The sequence below is a fragment of the Ornithorhynchus anatinus genome, chromosome 3, assembly GCF_004115215.2.
Source record: "Ornithorhynchus anatinus isolate Pmale09 chromosome 3, mOrnAna1.pri.v4, whole genome shotgun sequence".
In the NCBI taxonomy this organism is placed as follows: domain Eukaryota; kingdom Metazoa; phylum Chordata; class Mammalia; order Monotremata; family Ornithorhynchidae; genus Ornithorhynchus; species Ornithorhynchus anatinus.
This window is the reverse complement of record NC_041730.1, coordinates 110502746-110520351: the sequence shown is the minus strand read 5'-3', so window position 1 is coordinate 110520351 and position 17606 is coordinate 110502746. Positions and strand designations below refer to the sequence as shown.

Sequence of the window (17606 nt, the reverse complement as noted above, 5' to 3'; positions counted from 1 at the left end):
CTTCACTCTGCTGTCTGGATCATTATTTTGAAAACAATGCTCAGTCCATATCTCCCCACTCCTCAAGAACCTCCAGCAGTTGCCCATCCACCTCCACATCAAACAGAAACTCCCTACCATTGGCTTTAAAGCACTCAATCACCTTCTTCCCCTCCTACTTTCCCTTGCTGATTTTCTCCTACAACCCAGCCCACACACTTCGCTCCTCTAACACCAGTGCCTGTAGCTTAATCTTGAATAGCTCACTGCCAGGCCCTCGCCCACATCCTGCCTCTGGCCTGGAAGTCCCTCCAACTTCACGCCTGACAGACCATCACTCTCCCTACTTTCAAGAAGCCTTGCCCAACTAAGCCCTCAATTCCCCTACTCCTTCTCACTTGTGTGCTAACAATAATAAGGATAATTGTGGTATTTGTTAAGCCCTTACTATGTGCCAAGCACTGTTCTAAATGCTGGGGTAGATACAACAAGGTAATCGGGTTGGACACAGTTTCTGTTCCACATGGGGCTCACAGTCTTAATCTCCATTTTACAAATGAGGTAACTGAGGCACAGAGAAGTCAAGTGACTTGCCCAAGGTCACAGAGCAAACAGTGTGTACATATCTGTAATTTATTCATGTATACTAATATCTTTCTTCCCCTCTAGACTGTAAGCTTGCTGTGGGCAGGAAATGTGACTGCCATATTGTTGTACTGTACTTTCCCAAATGCTTAGTACAGTGCTCTACAAAGTAAGCATTCCATAAATACAACTGAAGGAATTTATGTGGCAGGGACAGAATTAGAACCCATGTCCTCTGACACCCAGGCCTGTGCTCTCATATAGGGCTCCTTGAAGCTCTCCTTTAAGTACTTGATTCCCCTCTCAGGGTCACACCTGGAGAGCTTTCAGTACTCTACCAGTCTCGACTACGGGAGGGAGAGTCAAGCAGAGGCCTAGCCATTACATTCCTAGCTCGGGCAGAGGCTAGCGAATGGAAGGCCATCTGCTACAAGTCAAAACTCACTCGTGCTGGGCAGCACCAGCATGGGAGAGATTCGAAGGCAGAGACTCAAGTTTACTACGCGGAAGGAGGCGGTGGTAAACCACTTCCATATTGTTACCAAGAAAACTCTATGGATACACTACCAGAATGATTGCAGATGGAGGTGGGGCATTCTGGGAAAGATGTGTCCATGGCATCACTGTGCGTCGGAGATGACTCAAACAGCATAAAACAACGAACATTTGATATTCACCCCACCCTCAGCCTCACAGTACTTTTGAACATATCCCTAATTTATTTTAATGCCTGTCTTCCATTCTAGACTATAAACTCCTTGTGGGCAGGGACTATGTCTTCCAACTCCATACTGTCCCAAGTGCTTAGTAGGCTGCTCTGCACACAGTAAGCACTCGAGAAATACAACTGATTGATTGCCTGCAAATTTATTTATTTTCATTTCTGTCTCCTCCTCTAGAATGGGAACTCCTTGTGGACAGAGACCGTTTCTACCAACTCCACTGAATTGTACTCTCCCAAGCAATTAGTAAAGTGCTCTGTACACAGAGCTAAATGAATATTACTTATTGATTGATGGAGAGGACTGTGATGTGGTCCACTGTGATTGGAAAATTATGTGGAAGAGAAGATAGGGAGTTCAACTTTCAACATATTTAGCTTCAGGTGTCAGTAAGATAGCCAAGTAGTGATCACCAGGATGCAGAAGGAAATGAGAGATTGAGAAGCTGAGGCTGGCAAAATTGATTTGGGAGTCATCTGTTATATTGGCATGCTGTCTCCCAAGCGCTTAGTGCAGTGCTCTGCACTCAGTTGAGCTCTATAAATACGATCGATTGATTGACTGATCCTCCGAGGTGATGCCTGAAGGCTTGGAAGCAAATGAGCCTCCTCAGGGGAGTGGGTGCAAAGTAAGAAGATTAAGACTCTAACCAGAGCCTTGGGGGTCACCCACAATTAGGCAGGGAGAGGCAGAGCAAGAGCTGACCAAAGAATCTGAGAAGTGGCAAAAGAGTCAAGGAGAAAAACCAAGAGAACCATGTTTCCAAGAGAAGGGAGTGGTGGCATGGAATAGTGGGTACAGCATGGGACTGGGAGTCAGGAGGATATGGGTTCTAATCCTCCTGCTCTGTCATTTGTCTATTGTGTGACCTTGGGCAAGTCACAACCTCTCTGCGCCTCAGTTCCCTCCTGTGTAAAATGGGAATTGAGACTGTGAGCCCTGTGTGGGACAGGGGCTGTTGACTAATCCAATTAATTTATATCTACCCCAGTGCTTAGAACAGTGCCTGGCACATAGCACTTAAATACAGCAATTATCATTATTATTACAAATTCAGTTTTAGGGTTTATGGTAAGTGGACAAGTTAGAAGATATACTTCCATGAGGGCAGGGACACACCTGGGAAAAAAGATTAGTTTTAGTATTAAGCATGAGAGGTAGGATTAGAAATTGTGCTAGGATTAGGACAGGACTAATTGGATAATGAGATAATGGATCTGTTGACTCAGTCAATCAATGGTATTTATTGAGTATTTACTGTGTGCAGATCACTGCATTAAGCACTTGGGAGAGTACAATACAATGGAATGATAAGCACAATCTCTGCCCAAAAGGAATTTACAGTCTAGAAGGCAGACAGATATTAAAATAAGCATCAGGGGAAACAGTAGAGTACAAAGATGTGTACTTAAGTGCAGTGGGGCTGGATGCCTTGCATAATAGCGGCACTTGTATATCTTAGCCTGAAAATTGTGACTGAAATATAATTTCTGAAGTGCACTGTGCGGGCCAGCAAGCATGGAAAGATTTGGCAGAAAGATGCTGGCTTTCTCTGCACTTGAGCTTCCAGGTCAGCGATGGAATTATTGCAAGAACCCCAGAGAAGTGGAGATTTGGAGAATTTCTATCCACGTGCCACGTTCAATAAGCATCACTGTCCACTTGATCTGTCTAGGCTTTTGCCCCACCCAAGCCTGGCAGAAACCAGGGGAAAAGCTGAATGGAGATGGTGGCTCTTTACAGAGATCGCCACCCCCTACTCCCAACGGACCCCTCTTGGGATGACACCTGGAGAGTTTCCACTACTCTACCAATGGGAAAGTTAGGCAAAGGCATACCCATTCCATTCCTAGCTTAGCCAGTGGCTAGCGCTTGGAAGGCAATCCGCTACAAGTCAAAACTCACCTGTGCTGGGCAGCAGCGGTATGAGAGAGAGATAAGGGTGGAGATTCAAATTTACTCATGCGGACTTACGTAAACCACTTTCATACTGTTATCAAGAAAACTCAAAGGATACACTACAAGAACGATTGCAGATGGAGGTGGGGCATTCTGGGAGAGATGGATCCATGGATCCACCATCCTTTTGGTGGGAAATGACTTGACAGTATAAGACAAGACTGCCGATGGAAGCAGTATGGAACATCATTAAGCAATCTGCAAGCACTCCTACTGGGTTCAGCAGCCACTAGAAACAAATAGCCTCTCCCCTTTCCCATTTCCTCTCTTTTTTCTTCTTGAGTGCTTACTATGTGCAGGGCACTGAACTAAGCACTTGGCAGCATACAGTACAACATAGTTGGTTGCCTAAAGCCTAGAGGGGGAGACAGACATTAACATATATAAATAAATTACAGCTATATAACATAAGTACTGAGGGGATGAGGATGGGGTGAATATCAAGTGCTTAAAGGTTACAGATGTAAGTGCATAGGTGACCGAGGGGAGAGAGAGTCGTGGAGATGAGGAAATAGTTGGGGAAGGCCTCTTGTAGGAAATGTGATTTTAATTAGGCTTTGAAGGTGGGGAGAGCGATGGTCTCTTGGATATGAAGGAGGAAGGAGATCCAGGCCAGAGGCAGGACATGGGTGAGGGCTTGGTTGGTGAGATAGATGAGACTAAGATACAATGAGTAGGTTGGCATTAGAGGAGCAAAGTGAGTATGCTGGGTTGTATTAGAAAATCAGTGATATAAGTTAGGATGGGGCAAGGTGATTAAGTGTTTTAAGACCAGTGGTAAGGTAGAGGTTCTGTTTGATGTGGAGGTGGATGGGCAACCACTTGAGGTTCTTGAGGAGCAGGGAAACATGGACTGAATGTTTTGTTGGTTTTTTTTTTTTAGAAAAATGACCCAGGTAACAGAGTGAAGTATGGATTGGGCTAGGAGGAGGGAAGGAGGGCAGCAAGGAAGCTGATGCAGTAGTCAAGGCAGTATATGATTAAGTACTTGGATCAGCACTGTAGCAGTCTGAAGAGGAAAGGGTTGATTTTAGCAATACTGTGATGGTAGAACGAACAGGAATTGGTGATAGATTGAAAATATGGGTTGAATGAGAGAGGTGAGTCAAGGACAACATCAAGATTATAAGCTTGAGAGATAGAGAGATAACGTGATGGGAAAGATGAGATAACGTAATGGGCAAGGACTGGGTTTGGATGGGAAGATGACACGCTAAGTTTGAGGTGTCAGTGGAAAATCGATCAATAATCGTATTTATTGAGCACTTACTGTGTATAGACCCCTGTTCTAATTTTTGGGAGAGTACAAGACAACAGAGTTGATAGACATGTTCCTTGCCTTCAACATGCTTACATCCAGGTTAGAGGTGTCTTGAAGGCCCGAGGAAATAAGACTGAAGAGAAGGAGAGGTTGGGGCTGAGAGAGAAATTTGGAAATAATCTGCATAGAGATGGTAGTTGAAGCCATGGGAACCAATGAATTTCTCCAAGGAAGTGGGTACAGATGGAGAATAGAAAGGATGCAGAACTGAGCCTTGAGGGATCCCCTCCCACCACCGTCAGAGGTGGGAGGCAAAGGGGGGACCTGCAAAAGAGGTTGAGAAGGAGCAGTCAGAGACATAAGAGAACTAGATTGTGAGCCCGTTGTTGGGTGGGGATTGTCTCCATTTGTTGCCGAATTATACTTTCCAAATGCTTAGTACATTGCTCTGCACACAGAAAGTGCTCAATAAATATGACTGAATGAACTAAGAGAAGATCTCCTGACCTCTCCTCCTTTGAATGCTGCCCTTTCCTTCTGCTCTCTCAACCTTTGCTTCTTTCTTATTCTCCTGTTACCCTAAACACCAGAGTCCATGAAGTAATGGGAAAAGCAAGACCAAAAGGCATGCCTTTACATGAACCTGTATCTATGCCATAGAAATTACTGCACTCGGACCAGTAAACTCTGCCTAGTGTTAGTATAGACCTAGGTGTCCCTTTAGAGTTTATTGTGAATATTTTTAACTGAGGAAGATGCTAAGGAGTGGAGAGTATATGAGAGCCAAAACTGAACTTGGCCTACTAGATTTTGTACCTGCAGCCACCCACACCGTGGACCGAAAAAGATCTCAGATCTCCATGGCTAACCTGCAGGTACTCACAGATAAAGTCATTTCCTCCAGAAGGCTTTTCCTGATTAAGCCCTCTTTTCTCCATCTTCCTCTCTCTCTTCTGCATCATCTATGCACTTGGATAGGCACCCTTTGGGCATTTGTTATTCACTCCACCCTCAGCACTCACTGTTCACATCCAAAATTTATTTATGTTAACATCTGTCTTCCCCTCTAGACTGTAAGCTCGTTGTGGACAGGGAATGTGCCTATCAACTCCCTTGTACTTTACTTTCCCACGTGCTTAGTACAGTGCTTTGCATATAGTAAATGCTTAAATGCCATCATCATTATCATTATTACAGTGCTTGCACACAGTAAGTGCTGGAACAATAGCATTTATATTAACAGAACTCTTTCCCCACATATTAAGTACCAACTTTTCCAAACTCTATTAACACATCATTGACTTTAATGGCCTGAATCTATTTAAAAACCTTCTTGATCATTCTAACAACTTTAACTATTCCATCTGACATCTTATTCGGGTTTCTTATCCACAGATTTATCTGGGTTCTGATAGCCTTAGAGCTTTCACCTGCCCAACTTTTAAGGTAACAAATTCCAGATACTTCTTACTTCTTACTTAATTCCTATTGTGCGATCTGAACCTATCACTGTGAAACAGTAATAACAGGAGTATTTATTGAGAGTCTCCTGGGTGCAAATCACAGTACTATGCTATTAATAATAATGGAATTTGATAATCACGTACTATGTGCCAGACACTTTATTAAGAGGGAGCTATTCAGGTTCAACATATTTCCTGTTCCACATGGGGCTCACAGTCCAAGTAATGGGGAAGAAATACACAGATGAGATGGACAAGGTCCCCGGCCCCAAAGAGGCTCACAATCTCAGAACAAGAGAAGCAGCATGGCCTAGTGGATAGAGCCCAGGCGTGGAAATTAGAAGGACCTGGCTTCTAATTCCGGGTCCTCCACATGTCTTTTGTGCAATCTTAGGCAAGCCACTTAATTTCTCTGTGTCTCAGTTACCTCGTCTGAAAAATGGGGATTAGACTGAGAGCCCTTCGTTGGACAGGGACTGTTTCCGGTTATTTTGTACCTACCCCAGCTCTTAGTATAGTGTCTGGCATATAGTAGGCGCTTAACAAATACCACAACTATGATTATTAATTATTATCATTACAAGGTGGCAGGAGGGGAGTGGTGATAGACATATTAATGAAAGATGAAACACACCTAAACAACATAACTGACAAGGACTAAGATAAACATAAAAGCTACCGACAAGAAGAGTAAGAGCCTACGTCGGCTAAAGCAGAGCTCCAGGCTCTTCACAGTTCAAAGTCCATGAGTCACAGCTGCAGTCACGGCAGCTGCTATACAGCCTTCCCAACAATTCAATCAGTGGTAATTATTGAGCACTTAATGTGTGCAAGAGCACTGTACGAAGCACTTGGGAAATATATAACAGAGCTAGTAGACACGCTCCCTGCCCACAGGAAGCTAACAGTCTATGGGGGAAACAGACATTATATTAAATTATGGATGGTGAAATAGTAGAGTAAAAGGATATTCCATTCATGTGAGGCTGAGGAAAGTATCAAAATAGTTAAGGAGTACACAGCCAAGTGCAGAGTCGATACACAGGGAAAGGCGGAGGGGGGAAATGAGGGCTTAGGGAAGGTCTCATGGAGGAGATGGGTGTGATTTAGGAGGGTTTTGAAGGTGAGGAGAGCGTTGGACCTTCATATATGAAGAGGGAGTGAGTTCCAGGCCCGAGGAAGGATGTGGGCAAGAGATTGGTGATGAGATTGAGGAGTGATGTGGGCAGATTGGATTGTAGTAGGAGATCAGCAAGGTAAAATAAGGAGGGGGAGAATTGATTGTCTTACAGTTGAAGATAAGGAGTTTCTCTTTGATGCGGAAGTGGATAGGCAGTCATTAGAGGTTTTTGAGGAGTGGAGAGATATGGATTAAACAGTGCTTCTGTCCTTTTCTACCCAGCTGGCACAGGGCAAGCCTGGAATGGAGCACCAGGATGGCAGGGAGCCGTGCTGCCAGAGGTCACCAGCTGAAGCAGTCCAGTAAATGGGAGGTCAAGACTGGGTGGCCATTGGTTCCATCCCTCCTGCCATTCGGGCTTCAAGGGCTTGTCCGGAGACCTGGAGTCACGGGACTTTGTGAGGGCCAATCATGTACTCAGCCTGTCCATATCGTTCAGGATTATGCAAACACCACCTCCGGCCTCCTCTCGGTCTCCATTTTGATAGACTGAAGAATCATTTCAGTCTCTCATCATCCATCCCCCTGATTGCTTAACTTGCTCTCCTCTGTCCCTTGTTGACAGCACACAACTTAATTGTTTCCTCTAAGGAGCAACTGCTTTAAACTCTGAAGCATCTTTTTTTATATGTGTTAAGCGCTTACTATGTACCAGGCACTGTACTAAGAACTGGGAGAGATGCAAGTTAATCAGACTGGAGACAATCCATGTCCCACACGGGGCTCACAGCCTTAATCCCCATTTTGCAGATGAAATAACTGAGGTCCAGAGAAGTGAACTGATTTGCCCAAGGTCACATGGCATACGAGTGGCAGAGCTGGGATTAGAACCCAGGCCCTTTGACTCCCAGGCCTGTGGTCTTTCCACTAGACTACGCTCCTTCCATGACTACATCGTAATGCACATCGCACCAATCCAGAGTTCATCTTCAGCTCTTGCCTCTCCCAATGATATGTACCTCTGGATTCCACTGGCAGGTCTGTCACATAGTCCCACAGGGCAGAAATTGTCTTACACATTTTATCAAAAATCATCCACCACCTTTTTTTTTTTTTATTTTAGAGTGGACTTGGTGGAGGACTTTGCAGAGGCTGGCAGTTCGACCCTGCCAGCAGGACAGTGTTGCCACAGAACAGTGAACACATTTTCTCTGAAGGTCTCTAAATTTTTCCCTATTACCCTGATGGTCTCTACGAAAGAGTTAGAGGCCCAGTCGATCACGCCAGTTCAGCTGATGGGCTGCCCAGAGGAAGGAAAATATTCAATCGTTTGGATTCCTTTGGCAGTGCCTTCTGTTCAGACCCATGATTCCCTGGTGACAATGCTTGGCAAATTGGCACCGGGATCTCTAAAACAAGAGGCATGGGTTCTCAGCTGGGGCATTTTATCACCAGAGGAGGAATGAGACAGGGACATAGTCCACCCATACTGCCAGAAGTCTTTCTCCTCCCAATTTCATTTCTAGAGTGGAACAAAGCAACATATCTAGTGGATAGAGCAGGGGCTTGGGAGTCAGAAGGGCCTGGATTCTAATCCCAGTTCTGTCACTTGTCTGCTGTGGGATCTTGGGTAAGTCACTTCACTTCTTTGTGCCTCAGTTACCTCATCTGTAAAATGGGGATAAAGACTGTGAGCCCTACGTGGGACATGGATTGTGTTCAGAGTGATTAGATTGTTTCTACACCACTGCTTAGTACTGTGCCTGGAACATAAGTAAATATTTAACAATTATCATTATTAATAATAATAATAATGTTGGTATTTGTTGAGCACTTACTATGTGCAGAGCGCTGTTCTAAGCGCTGGGGTAGATACGGGGTCATCAGGTTGTCCCACGTGAGGCTCAGTCTTCATCCCCGTTTTACAGAGGAGGTAACTGAGGCACAGAGAAGTTAAGTGACTTGCTCACAGTCACACAGCTGCCAAGTGGCAGAGCCGGGAATCGAATCCATGACCTCTGACTCCCAAGCCCGTGCTCTTTCCACTAAGCCAAGCTGCTTCCCAAAAACTGATTAAAAAAACAAAAACTGATTGTCGAACTATGCACTCCAGGGGGACTCCTGGAGTTCAAACAACTTGAGTGTCGCTTCACTGACCTTTGTATTCCCCAAAAGACAGTGGAGGTGTCCTCACCTCAGGCTGTCGCTCGTTTTCCGCCAGTCTATTTTTCACTCAGAGGGGGGAAGTTACAATAATGGCTCACGGGCCAGGACGAAGAATGGCCACATTGCTTCCACAATACCTGCAGCCTGCATTTTTCAAATCTTCTCCCACTCCATCTTTCATTTCAGTTTGTTCCTCACTCTGCATTGCTAATGTCCACCTTCGTCTCAGCTGAAATCACCCAAATTTGATGGTGTCAAAAGCAAACCGCAGAGGCTTCAGGTGACCATTACAGTTAAGGATCACCCTGTCCATACTGGAATTATTCACTGTTAACGGCGGTGGCTGAAACCACCTACCTATTCAAGCATTTTCTCCTTCGTTAAAATGAAGGATCCTGGGATTATGAAGCAGAGCGTACAAAATCACCACTAATTTCAAAGAAAGCTTCTTTGGAAAAAGAACAAATCACTCCTCCACACTGAATTTCCCCCTTTGCCTTTGATTACAAGATGGGTGCTTGCCAGCGAGGCAGGCATTGTAGCACTCTCACGGAAGCTATAGCCTGGGGCCCTCTGGGAGCGTAGCCAGCTGCCAAGTCCAACAGGAAGCTTCCACGAGGTTCTTGCAGCCAATAAGACGGGTTAAACAAAATGACTAACTCTCCTGTCATTTTTCAAAATCAGTGGAGATGCAAGCCATCCAGGCAAAGTAAAGCAAATCAAAACCCAAAGACTCCTCCGTCCACTGGGGTGACAGTCCTACCTAAGGCAAATATCTTGGATTCCGGACCTCAGCTAGCACGGAGAGCGGGGGTGGAGAGGGAAAGGTACCACACAGGGACTGAAGAAACGTTTTAAGGACACCGGAAGGCCAGAGCTCAGATGTCGTGGTGTGGCTGTGGTCAGCTAGGAGACCGCAGCAGATGAGCCTTTGCCATCAGAATGGGGTGACAGTCTTGGTGCAGAGGCCCTGAAATAGCGTAACGCAAATAGGAAGGAAGGAAAACGGGGCCAGGCAGGCAGCGAGGATAATGAAGGCCACGGCGCCTGAAGGGACCGTCTTACAGACTGGGAGCAAAGGATTGTCCATTCGATTAGAACTCCCTTTCAGTTCAAAGATGATGCTGCCGACTGTGAAACTGCATCCAGAGGGTGAGGGTTTTTGAGAGAGGACTGCCTGAGCACTTTGTCCATGAAGACCCAGGAGCGCCCCTTTCCTGGCCCTTGCCAGTGAGGTGAGCACTGCTCAGGCACCAGGGGTGAGGAGGAGAAAGGTACGATCTTCAGCCAAAAGGACATGTGCTCGAGTTATTTACGGAGTTGTAGCGGTTTGCGCTGAGCCAACCACACCATCTCACCTGCTTTCCACGCATCGCAAGACGGCGGGTAGGGAGAGCATGGACAGGATATCCCTGACTCTTCAATGGTCAGCCGACACCACTGAGCCCTCACCCTTTGTGAGCCACTATTGAGAGTGATATTTCAGGAGCAGCCTGAAGGGAAGAACACGGGTCTGAGAGCCAAAGGATCTGGGTTCTAATTCCAGTTCTGCCACTTGGCTGCTGTGTGGCCTTGCCCTTCTTTGTGCCTCAGTTTCCTCAGCTGTAAAATGTGGATTAAATACCTGTTCTCCCTCCTCCTGTGAGCCCCAAGTGGGAAAGGGGCCGTGTCCAACCTGATTAATTTGTATCTACCCCGACGCTTAGAACAGTGCTTGACACGTAGCGCTTGACGAACATCAGAATCATCATCATCCAGATAAAATCACTCGCTCGGTAGTGTCTTCTCTGAACCCCGAAGAACAGGTTTCTCTCATTATACGGTGCTGTGTACATAGGAAGCGGTTGATAAATACCATTGATTGATTGATCTGTATTTGATGTAGATATAAACACCTTCTTTCAAAACAAGTTCAGCAGACGCTCACAGTTGAGAGTCTTTCCTCACTGCAGCAAGTCAGCCCGATCCTGCACGCTGAACTGGGATGAGCCAGAGGGCACTTTTCTGCAGCAGGGCATCCCCACAGGCTGATGGTGGATAGGGAGAATCCATCTCCTCCCTGTGCCTGGATGCTGGACCGCTCGGAGACTGGAGCAGGGCAGCTCGTGTTTATATATAACTGTAGTATTTGTTACATGCTTTCTTATGTGACAGGCACCGTACTAAGCGTCAGGGTGGATACGAGCAAATCAGGGTGGACACGGTCCCCGTCCCACGTGGGGTGAACGGTCTCAATCCCCATGTCACAGATGAGATAACTGAGGCCCAGAGAAGTGAAATGATTTACCCAAGCTCACAGAGCAGGCAAGTGGCAGAGCCGGAATTAGAACCCATGACCTTCCGAATCCCAGGCCCGTGTTCTATCCACTACACCCCACTACATCTCCCCTCTAGACCACAAGCTCCTTGTGGGCAGGGAATGTGGCTACCAACTCTTTCGTACTCTCCCAAGGGACTTAGTGTAGGACTCTGCACAATGTAAACTCTCAATAAATACCATTCATCGATTGGGATTATAAAGGCACGAGCTTGCTTCGATAAGAGAATCAGGAAGGGTTGCTTTCAGGGCTCTTGAGAACCCAGGATGGAGAGGCAGATGTCTTCCTATCCCTGCTCCCCACAGTTCCGGGATCTCTGCTCTCCCAAGGGTCCCAGTGCTCGAAGCCATCCTTCTGCCTGCTTGCCCATCTTGGCCCAAACCCAGTAGGAACCATGCAGCGGACGCTGCTGAAGCGTCGAAGAGAGGAGCCACGAGATCAGAGGGAGCAAATGCGTTTCCCCTGATGTGTGCACTGGCTGCGTGTGCAGGGTCTTTTGGAGATTCAATTATCGCTTTGATTCAATTATCTACCCTGATGCTCCCTTCCATTAGCCCAGATAATTGAGAATTCATGGAAGGAGACCTAATGGGTAGAGCGGTTTGCCCTTTTCAACCCTCCAGGCTTCTAAGCAAACACTTATCAAGGAGCTTTCTATTTCCTAAGCTTAAAAAGTAAACCTCAGCACTTCTGAGAGTAGCCTTCCCTTTTGTCTAGCCAACCGGATACCCAATTGTGATTTTTTCAACAGCTCCTTGCTACTCTTCAGGAATAAATCACCAAGGGTAGAACATGGCAGAGAAAGATGACAAAAACATGGAGCATTAAACTCGATAACCAAGATGACCCCATCCACTGCCTTTTAAGGAAAGGGCTGGAAGGGCCTGATTACCTCTACTCAAAGCACAAACAGGGCTGGTGTTTATCTCAACTGTTGGGTCTGCTGGAGAGTTCCTGATTTACCAAGAAAGCTTCAGGATTAATTCCGAGCGTCTCTAGGCAGTGCCCAGTAACGTACAAAAATATCAGCTCGCGGTGATGACATGCAATGAGCTTTCCACTCTCTCCTGCCCTATCCCCTTAAGTGCAGTAACATTGCTAGGTAGAATAAGTGACCTCTAAAGCTAAGACTTCCCAAATTTTGAATGCACCTTCCCTCTCTAAGCAGGAAATACTTAACTAAGATAGGAGCTATCCTTACAATTTACCTAGGAAGGTGATAGCCAATATGTCCACCTGGCCTGGAAGCCAGGAACTCCCTCAGTCCCCCACTCCAAAAATCACCAGTCCTCAGTCTTCCCCCGCTTCCAATCCTTCTCCAACTTGTTTCAACCCCCAAACAGCCACTTCATTTAGATATCTATTTATACCCATCCTCAAAATATAATGATAATGAAAAAATATGTAAACAATACTTCATATAGTCACTTCTTCCTATCTTTAAATTATTTCAGTAACTGTCTCCTCTGCTAGTGCATGACCTTGAGGACAGGGATTGCATTATTAACTCTCCTACATTCTCCCGAGAGCTGAGTATAGTGTTTTGACTCAGCAGGTGCTCAATACGTATCATTTCTACTATTACTAACCATCCACATTCCCTGGTAAGTACGCTATTTTTGTGAAACAAGTAACTATGAAATTAAATCTCATTTGAATACTACAGAAAGAGGTTTTTGTTCTCTGCTGCCGAGATTCATGGGCTAAGCATTACCAACACTAAGTTTTGGGCTTTTTTTAAGAATTTCTTATATTATTTATAACATATATTAAGCAGTTTCCATGTGCTGAAACATTGGCAAAGCTGCCGGGATGGTAAAAGACATGCGGATCTCACAATGTCCTTGACATACAAAGAGTTTACAATCTAAGATTAGGTATATTATTTTTTAGAGACCTTGCACTTATTTTTAGAACACAACCAACTCTCACATTTCCACTGCAGCAATACTTCACTATCCTAAAGACATCAGCCTCAAAAGAAAAGGTTCATTTTCACTGAGTCCCCAACACTCTAGCATGCAAAATGTGGGCCACGGCACGAAAGAACAAACCCCAATTTTCTGCAGATATTCAGAGATTTCCATTAGCCACTCTTGGTAACCTTCTTAATTGGAGTGGCCTCTGTCACACTCCTGGGGGAATATGCCTGACTTGACGGTTCTCGGCATTACAATTTCCTGCGTCTCTAGCGTCTGGCCATTTTAAGTACTGAGTTCAAGCAAGATCAGCATTTTACGCTGGGAGGCTGGCTCGTTCAACTCATCACATCCCCTCTTTCCGGTCCACTTCCCTTCCCAGGAGCTGGCAGGAACAATATCCATTTAAAAGCCCACGACTGTTTTCATCCAATAAGTGTGCAGGACAAATGACTTTTAATAAAGGCAACGAGAGTATCTTGTGAGTCTCCCGGCTCAACGGGGAACTGGTATTCTAAACGAGTGCCTGAAAAAAAGTCAATTAAGCCAGTGGATTTGTCTAAATGTCCATCATTTTTCCAGTTTTAAAAAGAACAAGCGCGGAATCTATTTTTCCGACGTAATGCCTTGCAGAGGGGTACAATTCATCGGGGGAGTGGAAAGATAAAGTTAGACCCGTTCCTCTCTCATGTTAAGTGCTCAATAAATGCGACTGAATGAATGAATGACTGAAAATGATGCTTCCTTGAATGCTTGAGAGGACACTGTACTTCTACATCACTTCAATGACTATTACTACGCTGATTTGCAAGTAGCCCAGATATTTTATGGCCTGAAGCAGGCCACACAAGCCATTCTAATTCTCCTGTAATTTTCAGTTAGACTCCTTTTGGGACAGAGTGACTCACTCCACCAATCAATTTATCGAGCCCTTACTATACGCGGAGCACCGTACCGAGCCTTGGGATGAAAATTCTCCCGAGACCCACCGGGTCACGAACTGCCCGCTACTCTGAGCGACGTGGGGCGAAACTAAACATGGAAAACAAGAAAAGGGAAGGTCCAAACGAAGTAAGCAACGATCTTATCCAGAGGTTTAATCGTGAATCAAGTTTAAAAAGTAGCTTGAAAATTGGCTAATGAACAGAGGCAAAAAATAAAAAAAGTCCCAAACCCAAAATGGGCCCCAAGAGGGAGTACGCCACGGTGGCGTGGTTCGGCGGAAAGGGCGCGGGCTTGGGAGTCGGAGGTCGTGGGTTCTAATCCCGGCTCCGCCACCTGTCAGCTGTGTGGCTTTGGGCAAGTCACGTAACCGCTCTGCGCCTCAGTTACCTCAACTGTAAAATGGGGGTGAAGACCGTGAGCCCCACGTGGGACAACCTGATTACCTCGAATCCACCCCAGCGCTTAGAACAGTGCACGGCCCGTAGTCAGCGCTTGACAAATACCATCATTACTACGTCTCGGTTGGCGCGTAGCCGGTGGTGACGGGGACCCGGCCGGAGGCCCACGCACGCACGACTTTCCTGGCGATGGAAAACGACTTGGGGAAGCCCCGTGGAGCAAGTGCCCGGTAAAGTGCTCTGCACATAGTAAGGGCTCAATGAACGGGAACGTACGACTGAATGAAAGGAAGGCCCGGGTCGGCTTTGGTGGGAAATCTCCCGCTCGGGCTTCTGCCCTCTGGTCTCCTGCCAGGCTCCAGATTCGCCCCACCTCCGGCTCGGCCGCGCACGCCGGGCCCGGGACCCGGGAGTCCGGGCCGGAGGGGTCAGAAGATGCCCCCGGCGAGGGCAGGGCACGGACCAGGGCAGGGGCAGAGCAGGGCAGGGTAGGGCAGGGGAAAGGCAGGGGAAGGGCAGGGTGGGGCTCCGGGCAGGGCAGGGGCAGGGCAGGGGAAAGGCTGGGGAAGGGCAAGGTAGGGCAGGGGAAAGGCAGGGGCAGGGCAGGGGAAAGGCAGGAGAAGGGCAGGGCAGGGCAGGGGGAAAGGCAGGGGAAAGGGAGGGTAGGGCCCAGGGCAGGGCAGGGCAGGGTAGGGCTCCATGCAGGGCAGGGCAGAGCAGGGGAAGGGCAGGGTAGGGCAGGGGAAAGGCAGGGGAAGGGCAGGGTGGGGCTCCGGGCAGGGCAGGGGCAGGGCAGGGGAAAGGCTGGGGAAGGGCAAGGTAGGGCAGGGGAAAGGCAGGGGCAGGGCAGGGGAAAGGCAGGAGAAGGGCAGGGCAGGGCAGGGGGAAAGGCAGGGGAAAGGGAGGGTAGGGCCCAGGGCAGGGCAGGGCAGGGTAGGGCTCCATGCAGGGCAGGGCAGAGCAGGGGAAGGGCAGGGTAGGGCTCCATGCAGGGCAGGGCAGAGCAGGGGAAGGGCAGGGGAGGGCTCCGGGCAGGGCAGGGCAGAGCAGGGGAAGGGCAGGGGAGGGCTCCGGGCAGGGCAGGGCAGGGCAGGGCTCATGCAGGGTAGGGCAGAGCAGGGGAAGGGCAGCAAGGGAAGGGCAGCAGGGGAAGGGTAGGGTAGGGTCCGGGTAGGGCAGAGGCAGGGGCAGAGCTCTGGGCAGGCAAGGGGCAAGGCAGAGCAGGGGAAGGGCAGGGGAGGGCTCCGGGCAGGGCAGGGCAGGGCTCATGCAGGGTAGGGCAGAGCAGGGGAAGGGCAGGGTAGGGTCCGGGCAGGGCAGAGGCAGGGGCAGAGCTCTGGGCAGGGAAGGGGCAAGGCAGAGCAGGGGCAGGGCAGGGGAGGGCTCCGGGCAGGGCAGGGCAGGGCAGGGCAGGGCAGGGCAGGGGAGGACTCCGGGCAGGACAGGGCAGGGCAGGGCGGGGCAGGGCTCCGGGCAGGGGCAGGGGCAGGGCTCCGGCCGCCACCGCCTTGGAGGGGATGGAAGGAGCCTCGGAGAAGGGACGGTTTCGGGATGCGAGGAGGCCACTTGATCTTGGGGGAGGGGGCGGGGAGGGAGGGTCTGTTAGTCTGACCCTTCTCTTGCTGCCCCCCCTCCAGCTCACATCATCCCCTCCCTCCCCCTCCCCCGGACCGGCTCCCGGGCCGGAGGAAGCCCCCCGAAGCTCCCCCACCCCCGGGGCCCGGCCGTCAGGCGGGGGGACCCCGAGGTTCGCCGCGGCCAGGTGCCGGAGCAGGGGATCGGGAGCGAAGGGACGAGGACGAAGAGGAGGAGGAGGAGGAGGAGGGCCAGGGAGCAGCGGCAGCAATGCGCCTTTCTTCTCGCTGCAGGGGGCCGCGCACGCACACACACACACACACACACACACACACTCGCACAGACGGGGCTTGGGGGCTTGCGGGGGGCTTACGGGGCGGCCCGCGGCTGGCAGGCAGGTTGGAGGGCAGCACCCGACCCTGGGCTCCTGGGCTCCCTCGGCGGCGGCGGCGGCGGCCGGCGACTCCCTGCTCCCTTTGCCGCCGGACTCCGCCCCCTCCTCCCCGCCACAAGCCTTCGCTCCTCGCCGCCCCGCCCACAGACCCCCCGCTCTCCTGCCCGCGCCGCCCAGCAGCGCCCCCTGCCGTCCTGCCCGCGCCGCCCCCCGCCGTCCCGTCCGCGCAGCCCGCAGCGCCCCCTGCCGTCTGGCCCTCACCGCCCCCCGCTCTCCTGCCCGCACCGCCCAGCAGCGCCTCCTACTGTCCTGTCCGCACCTCCCACAGTGCCCCGTATTGTCCTGCCCGCACCGTCCCCAACTGCCCTGTCCGCACCGCCCGGCAGCGCCCCCTGCGGTCCTGCCCGCGCCGCCCCCCGCCGTCCCGTCCGCGCAGCCCGCAGCGCCCCCTGCTGTCCTGCCCTCACCGCCCCCCGCTCTCCTGCCCGCAGCGCCCCCTACTGCCCTTCCCCCCCCCCCCCCCCGCGCTCTCCTGCCCGCACCGCCCACAGCCCCCCTTCTCCCCTTTCCATACCTTCCTCTCCATCCCATCCACAGCACCTGAGAGGGACTTTGTTCCCCAGCCCTCTCCTCCCCCGCCCCCCAACTGCCCCTTTTCCCCCTCCTCCCTCTCTGTTAATAATAAAAATTATTATGATCATTTTTGTCATAAATCTTAAGCACGCATTACATTTTGAACGGCGTTCTAAACTCTGGGGAGGATAAGGCCCCTCTCCTCTTCTCCCACTCCCTTCTGCATCAC

At 49.6% G+C, this 17606-nt stretch overlaps 1 protein-coding gene and 1 non-coding gene across 3 annotated transcripts in view; one reads left to right on the top strand and one right to left on the bottom strand.

Annotated features, from left to right (window-relative positions):
- Positions 1-16871, bottom strand: part of STAMBPL1 (STAM binding protein like 1) — a 50565-nt gene extending 33694 nt beyond the window's left edge. The window contains exon 1 of one of the 2 annotated variants that reach the window (XM_029059148.2): positions 16784-16871. The gene's annotated coding sequence lies outside the window, so the exon portion shown is untranslated. The remainder of the gene's footprint in view (positions 1-16783) is intronic. The other variant, XM_029059149.2, reaches the window with a different exon arrangement.
- LOC114810993 lies at positions 862-999 on the top strand. Its single transcript, XR_003758678.1, has one exon. It is a non-coding gene; the product is annotated as a small nucleolar RNA SNORA7 (small nucleolar RNA).
- Positions 16872-17606: the final 735 nt, after the last annotated feature.